Raw genomic sequence first — 15,431 nt, forward strand, 5'->3', positions numbered from 1 at the left:
GCACAGCAGCAATTTTGGGGTATCTGGAAGTCTGAAGGCACCATCAGGCTGCTGATGCACTCACCTCACAGGTACAGATTGACCTGCTGGTGGCACCATATGCCCCCCCCCCCCTTCCTCCTGATTTATGGTCTGTCCATTCTCCATTCTAACTCCATGCTGGGAAGGGGAGCAAAAAGACACCCGATTAAAAAAAATCAGAAATGAAAGAGGCAAAGACACAACTATCTTTTAGAAATACAGAGAATCATAAGAGATTACTAGTAACATCGATATGCAAATAAATTGGACCCCCTAGAAGTAGATGATTTTTAGAATCATGCAGCTCTGTAAGACTGAGTTACAAGACTGGAGTGATAGTACAGCAGCCAGAGTGATGGTGTAGCAGGTAGAGTGTTACTCCTGTATGCAGTCAACCTGGGTTTGATACCTGGCATCCCATGTGGTCCCCCAAGCACTTACAGGGGTAATTACTGAGTACAGAGACAACAGTAATCTGAGTGTGGGCCAAAAACAAAATAAAAATGACTGAGCCAGGAAAAAATAGAAAGTATCATTTGACCAATCACAATTTACATGCCAAGAAGTAATAAAAGATCTTCCTGGGGACAGAAAATTAGTTGGCTTCACCAATACTTCTACAAAATTTTATTTATTTAAATTTTTTATTGAGACAGAAGTGGTCATCTAAGCCCTAGCCAAACAGGACGTTCAGACTCAATACATCAGGATCCCCCGTGAGCTGTATTATGGATTCACTACCAGGATCTCACCATTCTATAAGGAAGTGATCATCCTTGTCAGGAGAGGGATTCGGCAGGGTGATGATACCATTTCACCGAAACTCTTCAGTGCGACCCTGAAGAACGTCATGCAATGACTAGAATGGGAAGGAATAGGAGTGAAGATAGACGGTCAGCAACTACATCACCTCCACTTCGCTGATGACATCGTTCTAATAACACCAAACATTAGTCAAGTGGCACAAATGCTGGCCAACTTCGACTGTGAGTGAGGAAAGGTCGAACTACAGCTGAATCTCACTAAGAAAATGTTTATGAAAAACAGTCTCTTTCCTGAAATTCCATTCACTCTCAATGAAAAAAATCTCCAAATGCAACAGTTATGTGTATCTAAGTCGAGAAGTCAACATGATGAATGACCTGGCACCTGAGTTTCGCAGGAACCTGAGAGCGGCTTGGAACGCCTTCAAGAGCGTCGAAGAAATAGCTAAGAGAACAAAGAATCTTTGGCTCTGGGCACATCTCTTCGACTCCACTGTTCTTCCTGCATTAACATATGCCTCAGAGACCTGGGCCCTACGAAAACAGGATGAGAACGATATTCAGGTCTCCCAAAGAGGAATAGAAAGAACTATGCTTAGAGTATCATGCTTCACTCTAGTGAGAGAAAGAATCCAGAGTTCCAACCTTCGTCGATGGTCAAGAATCAGGGACGCTGTCCCGTTTGCCAAGGAGTCGAAAATCAGATGTGCTGGACACGTAATGTGATTTGGAGACGACCGCTGGACTAGAGCCGTTACTGACTGGATTCCATGGGACGTCAAAAGATCGCATGGCTGCCCACCTACGAGATGGTCAGACTTCTTTGTCACAACCTGAATGATCGGTTTGAGGCTCTTTTTGTTCCTGGAGCGAGTAGACACCACTGGGCTACACTAGCACACGACAGGGATGAATGGAGACGTTACTGGTGCCCGCTTGAGCAAATTGATGAGTAACAGGATTTCAAGTGATCAAGTGAACAAATTTCTTTTCAGTTTTTGGGCTACACCCAGGGTGCTCAAGGATCACACCTGGTGGTGCTCAGGGGACCATATAGGGTTTTGGGAATTGAACCCAGGTCTGCTGCTGTATGCAAGGCAAGGGCCTTACCGGCTATCCTATCTCTCTGGTTCCAACTTTACAAAATTTATAGAACTGAGTTGGAGAGATAGTATAGGAGTTAAGGTACTTGCCTTCCATGCAGCCGTCCCCAGTTCAATCCTGGCACACTCAGGAGTGACTCCTGAGCACAGAGTCAGGAGTAATCCTTGAGCACTATCAGGTGTGGTACCAAAATACACACACACACACATACACACACACACACACACACACACCAAATTTAAAGAAGTAATATCCATCCTACTCAAATTATTGAAAAAATCAGTGGAGAATACCCTTCCCCAAATATTATGAGGCCAAATCATTCTGATTCCTGTGAGAAAAAGAACAGTACACACACACACACACACACACACACACACACACACACACACACACGGGTAGAGTGGACTTCTAATGTTATATAGATGCAAAAGTCAACAAAATTCTGGTTGATAGGCAGACCGGAGAGAACTAGTGCTTGCTTCTCCATCACGATCACAATCAAGACCATCCTGTTGTTCGTCGATTGCCTCGAGCAGGCCCCAGTAACGTCTCTTTCGTCCTAGCCCTGAGATTTTTTTAAAAAGTGCCATATTCAAGGCTCTTTCAGGGTTAGGAGATGAGCCACATCATTGTTACTGGTATTTGGCATATTGGGTATACCACGGGGAGTTTGCCAGACTCTGCCGTGTGGGCAGGTTACATTCGGTAGCCTGCCAGTTTGTCCAAAGTAGGAATGAGATGATAAGATGTCATTTGGCTGCTGACCGTGCGCTTCCGGGAGCTGAGTGTGATAATCTCTGGATCCTGGCCATTGTTGGGGTTACACGGCAGTTGGTGGGTGTAACTGTCTAGCTACTGGCAGGTCCAGTCCCAAACTGTGTAGGCTTGGAGATCTCAGCCCCGGGTCCCACACACCTGGGTTCCTCTGCCAGTTTTTTTATGCGTGAGGCTCATCCAATGTGTGGAGAGTGGTTCCAGCATGGCCTTGACTGGGGCCTGGAAGTCTTCAGCTGTTGGGCCCTGGTGGGGACAGTCAGGCACAGGGTAGGAGACTCTGCCTTGTTCTCTCCTGGGAGCTGAGTGTGATAATCTCTGGATCCTGGCCATTGTTGGGGTTACACGGCAGTTGGTGGGTGTCACTGTCTAGCTACTGGCAGGTCCAGTCCCAAACCGTGCAGGCTTGGAGATCTCAGTCCCGGGTCCCAAACACCTGGGTTCCTCTGCCAGTTCGTTTATGCGTGAGGCTCATCCAAGTGTGTGGAGAGTGGTCCCAGCATGGCCTTGACTGGGGCCTGGAGGTCTTCAGCTGTTGGGCCCTGGTGGGGACAGTCAGGCACAGGGTAGGAGACTCTGCCTTGTTCTCTTCCGGGAGCTGAGTGTGATAATCTCTAGATCCTGGCCGTTGTTGGGGTTACACGGCAGTTGATGGTTGTCACTGTCTAGCTACTGGCAGGTCCAGTCCCAAACCGTGCAGGCCTGGAGATCTCATCCCCGGATCTCAGCTTCTCCATAGTGACAGATATTGAGGGCAAATCCTCGAGGCAGCTGTACCACCCCTAACAGCTGAGTGCAACGAACAATTATCAATACTGATTACTGCTAGGAGACCCCTAGTCCATATCTGACTGTAAAAATCAAAGTACACACATGTAATGAATCTGATGAAATTTGTTGGGACTGCAAACAATTAATAAAGCTTTGACACAGTGAGAAAACTTCCACAAAAATAAAAAGGCAGCCTAGCAATTTGGAGAAGAGAATTTGCACTTTATTCATGTGAAAAGGGGTTGATATCCAAACTACATAAGTCACATAATTCAACAAGAAAGCAAGCAAGTTGAGAAGACTATCCTATTTACAATTTAAAAAAATACCCATGGTAAACCTGCCCCCACCCCCCAAAAAAGTTAAAGACCCATATAATGAGAACTGTAAGACATAGAAGGCACAAAGAAATGGAAAGACATTCTATGTTTATGGATCAGAAAAGTAAATATCATATAAACAGCCATCTTATCCACAGCAAACTACAGTTCAGTGCAATCCCTGTTAATGCACTAATGTTATTTTCCAAGAAAGTAGATCAAAGAATTCCAAAATACATATCAATCCACAAAGCATCTCAAATAACGAAAGCAGTTCTGGGAGTAAAGAAAATGAAGCACCTTTTCCTCTCTGATTTCGAACTACTCTATTTCACCACATAACTGTCTTCACAACTTAATCATTTTCCCCTGTTTTTAAGTAATAACACAAAGTTCTGCATAATGGTTGTACCTCACATTTTTGCCAAAATACCGGCATGAAATGTGTAACTATTACACAGTAAAAGGAGGCACATTACAAAGCAATAGTAATTAAAATAACATGGAACTGTAACAAAATTAGGTGTAAAGATGAACAAAATAGACAAACGAACATGCAATACCATGTACTTTCACTCAGAAGTGAACTCACACATGTGAATATCTAATCTATGATAAAAAAAATGAAAGCCATGTAACAGGTTTTTCAATAGGTGGTGGTGTTAAAAACAGAAATGCAACATGACAAAAAACAATGTAAGTAGATCATAATTTAACATCTTACACAAAATTTAACTCAAAATGAATTATATACTTAGACATAATGATGTTTACATATTCAGCTCCTATAGCAAGGGAAACAAAAGCAAAATAAACAAATGGGACTATGCACAATCAAAAAAGCTTCTATACAGTGAGACAACTGCCACAAAAACAAAAAGGCAGCCTAGTAATTTGGAGAAGAGAATTTTCATGATATTCATATGAGGGCTCATATCCAAACTATATAAGTAACTCACGTAATTCAGCAAGAAAGCAAGAAAATTAATAAAAATATGAATAAAAATAAAAAAGGAAAAATAGGTCTGAAGAGACAGTACCACATGTAAGGTGCTTGCCTCACATGCTGTTGACTAGGGATCAATCTTCAGAACTGCTTGTGTTCTCCTGTGACCTGCAGGAATGATCCCTGAGCACAGAGCCAAGAGTGAGACCTGAGCACCACTAGGTGTGCACCCTAAATACACACACACACACACACACACACACACACACACGAAAAATACCCGGAAAAGACTTGTCTTCAAAGAAGACATACAGGTGTCCTACAGGCAAATGAATCATGTGCATCATCACTTACTATCACTACATAGCTGTGATCATGTCCTAATCAGAAAGACTGGTAAAAAGTGAGGGTGCAGAAAAGTGAAATGTTGGAACACTACTGAGGGAAAAATAAAATATTACCACCACTATGCAAAATGGTATGGAGACTCCTTAAATATTAAAAATGGAAACTCTATAGGATATAGCAATACTATTATGATACTTATATCATCCAAAATGATATAAAACCACTTATTTGAAAGAACACGCCTCCCTGTGTTTTAAACTCCACTATTCACAACAGCCAAAACATGGAGATTGATTTTAACCATCAACAGGTGGATAAAAAAGTTAAGAGTATAGTTGACTCGGTGGAACTTTACTCTGCCATTAAAAATAAAAGTGTGCTTGTTGGAGAATCCATTAAGTAGATTTTGGGGTAATTATGCTAAGTTAAATAAGAATGTGAAAGGATCACTGGATGATTTCACTAATATGGATTACTAATTTAACTGACAAGAAAAATTTAACTCCTGGATGTTGTGAAAACTGTATCAGTTACGGGAGGGGTAAGGGGGTGGTAATAATGAGAACAGATTGTGTGCATGATCACATGGTACTAGAACTTTGGTAGAAGAAGTGCTTACAATTACACACAGAAAGATGAAGTTTCAAAATATTGCAAACCAATATGATTAATTTTTAAGTAAAGATTAATTTTAATCATTCTTCTGGAATTAAATGAATTAAAATAACAAATTTTTATTTAACTGGGAAAATAAGAAGCAATGAGCAGACGAGAAGGGAGCATAGCATGCATTACTGGTGGGAACTAAGGTGGTGCTACTATGGAAGGATGTACGTTCCTCAAAATATTAAAAATAAACTATATTTCCTCAAATCCCATTTCTGGCTATTTATATGAAGGAAATGAAAACAAGAAATGGGTAGTATATCTTTGCTGCCATGTTGACCACAACTAAGACATAGAAACAACCTACATGGCCATTAATGAATGAATAATATCTGTGTGCACACCTTACTGCATTGGATATTATTGTCATTGAGCCATATTAATAAATTGTCATTTGCGAAAACATGGGAGGACCTAGAAGATACCATGCTAAATGAATTAAATCAGATAACTATCGTAGCATCTCATTTACATGTATAATTTTTAAAAAGACAAAACACATAGAACAGATTAATAGTTGCCATAGATAAGGATAGAAATAGGCAAAATGGGTGAATATGTTCAAAAGGCACAAACTTTTGGTTATAAAATAAATAATCCTGGGATATAATATAGAGCTTGGTGAAGAAAGTTAATCATAACATAACAATCATAAATTTGAAAATTTCTAAGAAAGTGGATCTTGGAAGTTCTAACCACTACAAAAAAAAATCCTTATTTTTATAACTTGTCATAATATTGGTTATACTAATGATCACTTCATAATATATAAAAATAGCTTTGTTATACACTATAAGCTAATATGTTACATACCAATTATAGCTCAACAAAAAGCACAGTAGAGCAAGCCAATTGAAACTATTTTAATTAGCTCAATATAATGTAATGTTTCCTTGTTGTTAGATATAAAACTAATAAGGAGAATGGGTGAAATAAAATAATATAAATGCAAATCCATTGTTTAAAAAATCTCATCAGTTAATCACTAACATTTTTATATGATAAGTTGCCTATTTTCTTTCTAGCTTGGTAATTGAGCTACATTTTTTTACTATAACTGTCATTATGACTACTATTGTTGACATTTTGGCCTGTGTGGAAAACAGTATATTAACATAAAGATTATTTATCTTTTTATATTTAGAATGAGTTCCATCAAATAGATATCATTTAACTATATCCTATAGTTAAAAACATGCTTTAACCTTTGTACATTTTTTTAACAGTCGCATGGAAAATGTGACTAACTTTAAGACATTTATCTGATTTGTTGCTAGACATAAGGAGTAAAACTAGATTATTATAGAAAACTTGAAAAACAGAAAACTCCTGTAGTACAATTACGATGTATCTTTTTAAATATGTACATTTAAAACAATGTAACCCACAGGCACTGCTGCTGCCCTATCTATGAAGATCTGACTTCACTGCTACACTAAGAATCTCTGTAGACCCTAAATTGCATAAACTCCGGGTACCCCAGTGTTGGGCTGAGAACTCTGGGGTCTTCTCTGGGCAGCCTCCCTCTCTTTGCATCTGACTCTGCTCTTCAGATTCACAACCTAAATCTCTAAGAAGGTGCAAGTCAAGCATTGAAATTCATAGACACACCACCAGATAGAAGGACACATACAGATGGAATGTAAAGGAATAGAAAAAGATATTCTATGCACATACAAACAAAATAAAGTTGGGGTACTTACCAGAAAAAATAGATTTTAAGAAAAAAAGACTAATAAAAGATAAAGGGTATGTACTGTAAAAAGAGTAAATTTAAGAAAAGAATATTGCATTTGTACATTTTATGTCTGGAGCGATAGCACAGCGGGTAGGGCGTTTGCCTTACACGCAGCCAACATGGCCGACCCGAGTTCAATTCCTTCGCCCCTCTCAGAGAGCCCGGCAAGCTACCGAGAGTATCTCGCCCGCACGGCAGAGCCTGGCAAGCTCCCTGTGACGTATTCGATAGGCCAGACACAGTAACAACAAAGTCTCCAATGGAGACGTTACTGGGCCCGCTCGAGCAAATCGATGATCAACGGGAGGGCTTTTACCTTTACCTTTTACATTTTATGTCAAATATGCATACTTAAATATGTAACACATTTGTTTTCAATCTTCTAGTTAATTTTATTTTAGGCACCATGGTTTCAATACTATTAATGATACAGTTTCATGCATAATCCTTCACTACACTTTCCCCAAGTGTCTATATTCTTCCACTATTGTCCCAGTGTCCCCTTCCCAATCCTTCCCCCATCATTCTGCTGTGGTAATTTTCCAATGGAAGATCAGTTCTGGCTTCGATTGCTTTGGGGCATTTGTTATACCTTGATTATGTTTGTTTATATCTGAAATATGAGAGAGATTATCCTGTGTCTGTCTCTTTTCTTATAACTAACTTCATGATATTCTCCAGATCCACTCACATAGCAGCAAATTGAATTTCATATTTTCTTCCAGGCGAGTATTATTCCATTGTGTATATTTGATAGCTTCTTTATCCAGGCACTTGGATTGTTTCCAGATTTTGATTATGTGAAACAGTGATCACAGGAATGCAACACAATGCAAAGCAAACATAGACAGAAAAATGAACATAGCCTGGTGCAGCTCTGGATGGAGGCCCCAGAGCACCACTGGTAGCCCGAGAAATCCCAGGTGCTTGTCATCATCAGACTCTCACTTTGAACCACAGGCCCGGTTGGCTACAAGTCCCTGGGAGGGTCGCTTGGAGCATCCCCCCCATGCTCATATACCCACCACAAAGAAATTAGTACTACTTTTCAAAATCCTCAAAAATATACAAGGGAGAACCATCCAAATTCATTTTGCATGACTAATATCTTGATACCAAAACCAGACACGAATGCCATAAAGAAAAAAATACTAACCAATATTACTTATAAACTTTGCAAAAATTCTCAAAAAAATTTGCAAATTGAATTTGACAATTCATTACAAGGATCACTATGAAGAAATGGGATGTATTCTAGAGATGCAAGTCTCGCTCAACATCTGCAAATCAGCATGATATACCACATAAATAAAATGAAATCTCAGTCTTTTGAGATTTCATATGATCTCATATGGTCATCTCAATTACTTTAATCTAATGATCAGTCCACAGCAATCTCATAATAGTGAAAAGCTGAAAGCTTTTCTTCTGAGATCCAGAATAGGACAAGGATTCCCAGACTCACTGCTTTTATTCAACATAGTATCTGATTCCAAGTACAACATCACTGGTCTGACCGAGACCAGAAGGCATCAATCACATCACGCCGTTTTTGACACTGGAGAAGAACTGTTCCTGGCAACATGCAACAAAAGAAGCGTCGGTGGTGTTGGTCAACACAAACTTGGCATGAGCATTGATTTATTTTAATGCCTAACAAACTGAATTGGACATTACACTTGAATAGATGTGACACACTGCCGGTAGTTTCTATCTTCATTGTCTACACACCAACATCAAATTATGATGAAGGAGACCAGAGGGGAAAGGGTGTTGCCCCATTCGCCCTCTCTTCTCTGGAAAGAAGGATGGCGGCCGCATGGGAGCCTTATGGACAGCAGGTATGAGCCGGGGGTGTGGGGGCGACTAAAACCTCATGGGAAGGGGGGCGTTCTGGTCCGTCCTTCACGCCCTACCGAGGTCACCAGTTGCCCCCCACGAGCGGCTCTCCAGCACGGCCTCGGCCCCAGAAGCACAAGGACTTAATGCAGAACCCAGCAGCTTGGAGCAGAAAAGTGAACGGACTATGCGTTAATCCAGGCCATCATGTCTGCCCGGAGGGGAAAGGGTGTTGCTCCCTTCCGCCCTCCTCCCTCTGGAAAGAAAGATGGCGGCTGCATGGGAGCCTTGTGGACAGCAGGTATGAGCCGGGGGTACAGGGGCGACAAAAACCTGATGGGAAAGGGGGGCGTTCCGGTCCGTCCTTCACGCCCTACCAAGGCCGCCAGTTGCCCTCCACGAGCGGCTCTCAAGCACGGCCACGACTCCAGAGCACAGAAACCAATCTCTTAATTATCTGACTCTCAGTAGAAATACTTCCAGGGTTAATTAGCAAAATAGCGGAAATCCAAAACCAACATTTAATTCTTGAACCCAGCTGTAGAAAGCGAATCACTTCACAATGCTCTCTCAGCATGTCTGATTTGGGGGGAGGGGGTAAACTCTAAATAATAGTGGTGCATCTTTTATTGAAACAATGAATCTAACCAAAGCAGATAGAGTGTCAACTAGAATTCATCTGCCTCGCAGGCATTGGGAGGGGTGGGGGGTGGGGTTTTATTGGGGCTCTTCATGGTAAAAAATAAGTATTGGTAAAGGGAAAGGTGTTTGATATTTGCATGACTGAGACCTAAACCTGAAAGATTTACTTTTCCCACAGTGATTCAATAAATAAATAAATTATTTTTTTAAAAAAAAGATGACATAAAACTCATAAATAAATCTACTAATATTCTTGGATTTAAAATAAGCCTATAAAATTGTTTCTGTATACACTAATGAACTTTTAGAAAGAAACTGAGAGATTGATCCCATTTACAATTGAATTAAAAATAAAATACTTTGAAATAACTTTAGCCAAGTAAAATAACTGTACACTGAAAACTCTGAGACAAAAGAAAAAAAACCATTGGTCATGGCACAAATGGAAAGATGCATCCACAAGAATGTTAGGGTGTCCATATTTACCAAAACAATATAAAAATTCATAGAAATCCTATCAAACTCTGTACTAATTCACCACAGAAATACAACAAAGTATCCTAAAATTTGTGGAAACCCACGAAATGCCCTCTGTGATGAGCCAAAATAAATATTGATAAAAAGCAAAGATGGAGGCATCACAATTTCTAATAACAAACAATATTAAAGAGCTATTATATCAGAACAGTATGGTGTTAACATAAGATATGTAAATTAGTGGAATAGAATAAAGAGCATAGAACTGAACCCATGCATTTATGATCAATTAATTTGTAACAGTCAAAACTAAAAAATGCAGAAAGAATCACGGTCACGGTCACGGTCCTCCCGTTGTTCATCAATTTGCTCGAGCGGGCCCAGTAACATCTCCATCATGAGACTTGTTGTTACTGTGTTTGGCATATCGAGTACGTCCCGGGTAGCTTGCCAGGCTCTGCCGTTGGGCTGGAACAATAACACAGCAGAAAGGCGTTTGCCTTGCATGCAGCCAATATGGCCAACTCGAGTTCAATTCCTCCGTCCCTCTCGGAGAGCCCGGCAAGCTACCGAGAGTATCTCGCCCGCAGGAAGAATAGTCTTTTCAATAAATTCTACTGGGAAAGTTGAATAGCCACAAAAAGAAAAAAAAATGGCAAAAGAATGAAACTGAACCACTATCATACATCATACTTAAAAACAAACTCAAAATAAAGATATGAATATAAACATTGAAATCATTAATCTCCTAGGTATAAAATATAGGCAGTTATCTCCTTGTTATCAATCTTGGTGACATTTTTATTTAATACTAAAATCAACAAAAGTAAAAATAAACAAGTGGGACTATTTCATACTAAAAACTTCTGCACATCATAGATATTCATCAATAAAATTAAAATGCAGCCTATTATATTGGAGAAACTGTAAATCATTTCAGTAGCCAAGACGTGGAAATGATCCAAGTGTCCACTGATAAAGAGGCTGTGGTATACAATCATGTCCCATGTATACACAGTGGAAGAGCTGACAGTGGTGCCCCCTACCTATCATACAGCTAAGTGCTTGCTTTCTTCCTGTGCCACCTCACTTCTCCTTGTCCAGGGCCATGGACCTCCAGTTACACAATTTTCACCTATGGTTCCCTGAGGACATTCTGGAAGCCCACTGTGAGGAATATGCTTTTGGTTCCATCAATTGAGAACCCTGATTTATGTTACTCACTTAGGCTGTTTCACCTACACTTTTCCCCTAACTAATGCAAAAAAGAGTTTCTTTTGTCTTCACTGAGTTGCTCTTACTATTCAAGATAAATCTGAACATGTTTTAAAAAATTGGAACCCAATGCAATGGCCTAATTCACTGTTAACTTGACTCTTTGGTACAACTTTAAACATGAAAACAGTTAGGGGAAAAACCCTAAGTGCTTACAACAAACAGAGGTAATTAGAATCTTAAGTCTTTCCTGTAACACAAAAACTGAAATATTTTTGAAGCTGAAGCACCAAGTAACAGGGTTTGTCATGGAAAGAACACTTAGGAAGCAAAAGTTAATACCACATTTTTAGATTTGCGTAATGGTTTGTTGGCAAGCTTGCTCTTTTTCCCCTGGTCCTTTGCCTATGTTAAGTGCTTTCATAGGGTGTAGGCAAGTATTCTTGTCAGCAGGGACCTGGCAATTTACGTCTCTCCATAGGCCTTCTGGGCCTTGCCTCAGTCTCAAGACGGACAGACAGACGGACAGTTACCCAGGCAATGTTTTATAAATCGAATGTTAAGGAAAGGAGAGCATTAAATGATGGGGAGCTGGAGATCCTCTGTCTCTTTCAAAATACCCTGTCTTGGGTGTATGGAATGTGCATGGCCAGCAGGGGCCCATGAGATGAGATTATGAAAGCGATCTACTTCCGTGGATTTATTATTTTTTCAGCTGACTTGGTCCCAGTGGATGAATGGGAGGTATGAGGAGAAAAATGATTAAATTGTCTAGTAAAACACATTCTTCTCTCCATTTTTTCTTAGTCTGAAACTAAGCAATGAGAGAGTTTTCCATGAAGTAATAATATTTCCTCGAATAAGTTTCCATGATTTCTTAAAAAAAAATTCTGTGCCAAATACAAGTGAAAATATGCAGGAAATCATGGAGGAAAGTGCATGCATATTCAGCAGGAGATCCAAGAGATAATTAACTGGATTTTCCCCACTCCTGTTCCAGAAAGATCTAATATCCAGACCATAGGACAAAGTGATTGATTGGGCACCAGATGGAAGCAATGAGTGCCCTCCTGGGGACTTAACACCCGGTACTCAATTTAGCCATCACTTCATTGGACAGTACTTTTACCTCCATTCTGCAAGTGAGAAACTTACGCTTAAAAAGGCAAATTTATGGGGTAGAGAAGAGAGGTCAGAAGACCAGTTTTACATATAGGAGACATGGGGGCAATTCCAGGCACCGCCCCCAGCCACTTGGTCCCTCAGCACCAAGCCACCTATGAGCACTGTTCCCCCTACCCCCAAAGGTGAATTACTTGCCTCAGTTGCCCTGTTCTGCCATATGCTGAGTTCCACGCACTTTCCACAGAGCATGGCTCTTCTGATATGCAGCTTGATGGGTGAGTGACATGGGTAAACTGGCGGCTGCCTGCCAGGCTTAAGTCGGGGCATATGAAAGGAGACTAATGTGAAAAGGTTCTCAGAAGCAAGTGACAACAAGCCCACTGTGACCAGCACTGCTGTCGCGCAGATGAGGTGGGATCACAGAAGTGGATGCTGGAGGCAGGGCCACTTACAACCACGAAGAAAGCCACAGATCCCGCAGTGTTCTAGAGAGGGTGGAGCAAGCGCCCTGTGCCCAAGTGGGTGGAGAAGGACGGGTTCAGGGAGGGGCACTGCACTGTCTGTTGGGAGTAGGAGATGGGAGAAGGGGGTGACCATCTAGTATCACACCCCTCTAACAGGTCACCATGGAATAAAACACAGGACTGTGGTGGGAGGAGGAAAGGTAGACAGAGGGTAAAGATGGAGCTGCAAGTCAGAGGGATTCCAACCTGGAAGATATAAAAACATTTTTTTGGAAAATGACTGGCTCCAGGAAGGCGCAGGTGAGGAATGAATGATGTTCCTCCACGTGGGCATGGTGCCAGGTCAGTGTCCTGGGAGCTAAGGAATTGCTCTAGGCTTGGTCTCAATTGGCAGCAGGACAGTGGGTATTATACTTGGTAATGTTTGCGGGGGGGTGGCGGGGGGGGCACTGTCTTTGATCCTGGTTGAGATAGGACACATGCCCACAAGAGGTCCCCATTCTGTTACAAGTAGGGACTTGGGACTTGATAGCTCTGACTCATTCTTCCCGTCAGAAGGCGTGGTGTGACCTTTGGAGCACACCTGAATGATCTGAGAAACTGGAGAAGCCCAGCTCTCTCATGGACACGTGTCCTGTGTCTGAAGAACCGGGAACCCTTAGAGGCACGCAGGACCCTTTGCATACAGTAGCCCCTGGCTTTCCAGTGCCACCATTTTTCTCTTTCGTCTTAGTAAATCTAGGTAAAGGCAGAGCAAGTGCAGGAGGAGGATTTCTTGAGCTAAAACTAGACGACACTGGGCTGCTAGATTTCCCCCTGTCACTAGAGGGCACCACTTGCGTATAAAATGTTGTGCCATCCATGTCCACTCTTAAAGCTGCAAAAGGTCACAGGGACATGGCTTCCCCAAAGGAAACTTCCCAATGCCTCATCCTTATTAATTCCGTTTTTTTCCACTGAGGAACAGGAACGCACTTATGATACAGAATTGCACTAAATTAAGAGAATACAAAAATAGTGCTGCTCCTCTCCCCCCTCCAAATGACACAACTTCATTGTCTTTGCTAACCCTTGATATACTGTGTGAGACCTTTGGTGAATTCTACAAGTACATTTAGCTTAGATCCTGCAAAGGGTGAGGATGGCTGACAGGATGGCAGCATTGAGATGAAATTCATCTCCTGGCGTCAGAGTTCAGTGATAAGCTTAGAGAAAACTGGAGGGAGAGGGGGAGAAAGGGAGAGAGAAGGGGGACAAAGTGGGAGAAAGGGAGAGAGGGAGAGAAAAAGGGAAGGAGGAGGGAGGAAGAGAGGAAGAGAGGGAGGATGGAGGAGTGAGATCTCAAAGGGCTGGAGCACATGTTGTGTATGCAGGAGGCCTGGGCTCAATCCCCAGCACCACATGGTCCCTGAGCACTGCCTGGAGTGACCACAGAGCACTGTGAGGAGGAGCCTCTGAGCTCTGCTTGCTGTAGCCCTAAAACCAATCTCCCAACTCTAAAATTTTTAAGTTAAATAAAATTTTTAAGTTAAAAAATATATAAATAAATAAAATTTCTCCAGCAGCGATTTTCTGAGGCTCTGTGCAGGTCTGTGGGAAAACACAGTGTCTTCTAGAAGCTGACAATGCTCCACTTCCCATGGGCTTTCCCTCAGGCTCCCTCTCTGTGCTCAAACCTCCCCTGCGCTTCTACGAGCCAAACTGGCTCCCAGCTGCTGCGCCTCCCTGTTCACTGTACACTGGGGAGAGGGTGGTGGAACAGGAAGCGCTAGCCAGGGGTCCGCCTGGTTGTGATGTGAACTGACGGCCCATCTGTGCCAGAGAGTGGTGTAAGGGACTGTGCCCACATAGGCACACCCAGTATCTGAGTCAGCAGTGACTGGCATGGGGCAGAGGGGGCAACTCAGGCTGTGCTGTCGCGTGCCTGAGGCTTGAGGCAGGTTGACGGCGAGCGCAGCTCAGCGCCCCTAATGCTAAAGAGAATGAAATCCCTGCTGGCTCCTCGCCCACTGCATGAGGCTTGATGCAGGAGCTTAATGAGCCCAGGAGTGCGGAATCAGCCCGGGTAGTAGGCGAAAGCAGGATTACGAAGCCCGAGGTCGCCTTGCCCGGGGGAACCTGTGAATTTTCTCCCTCCAAGTGGTCAAAGGGGCTATTGGTCCCTGGGGGAGGGGGTGGGTACTGGACCAGCTGAGGACAGCAGACTGTGGTCAC

General features: G+C 42.1%; 1 protein-coding gene across 1 annotated transcript in view; it reads left to right on the top strand.

The window, feature by feature from the left end:
* PRRC1 (proline rich coiled-coil 1) overlaps nucleotides 1-15,431 on the top strand; it is a 232,218-nt gene that overhangs the window by 50,452 nt on the left and 166,335 nt on the right. The gene's annotated exons all lie outside the window — the stretch shown is intronic.

This window comes from Sorex fumeus, unplaced genomic scaffold (assembly GCF_029834395.1).
Source record: "Sorex fumeus unplaced genomic scaffold, SorFum_2.1 ptg000051l, whole genome shotgun sequence".
NCBI classification, from domain to species: domain Eukaryota; kingdom Metazoa; phylum Chordata; class Mammalia; order Eulipotyphla; family Soricidae; genus Sorex; species Sorex fumeus.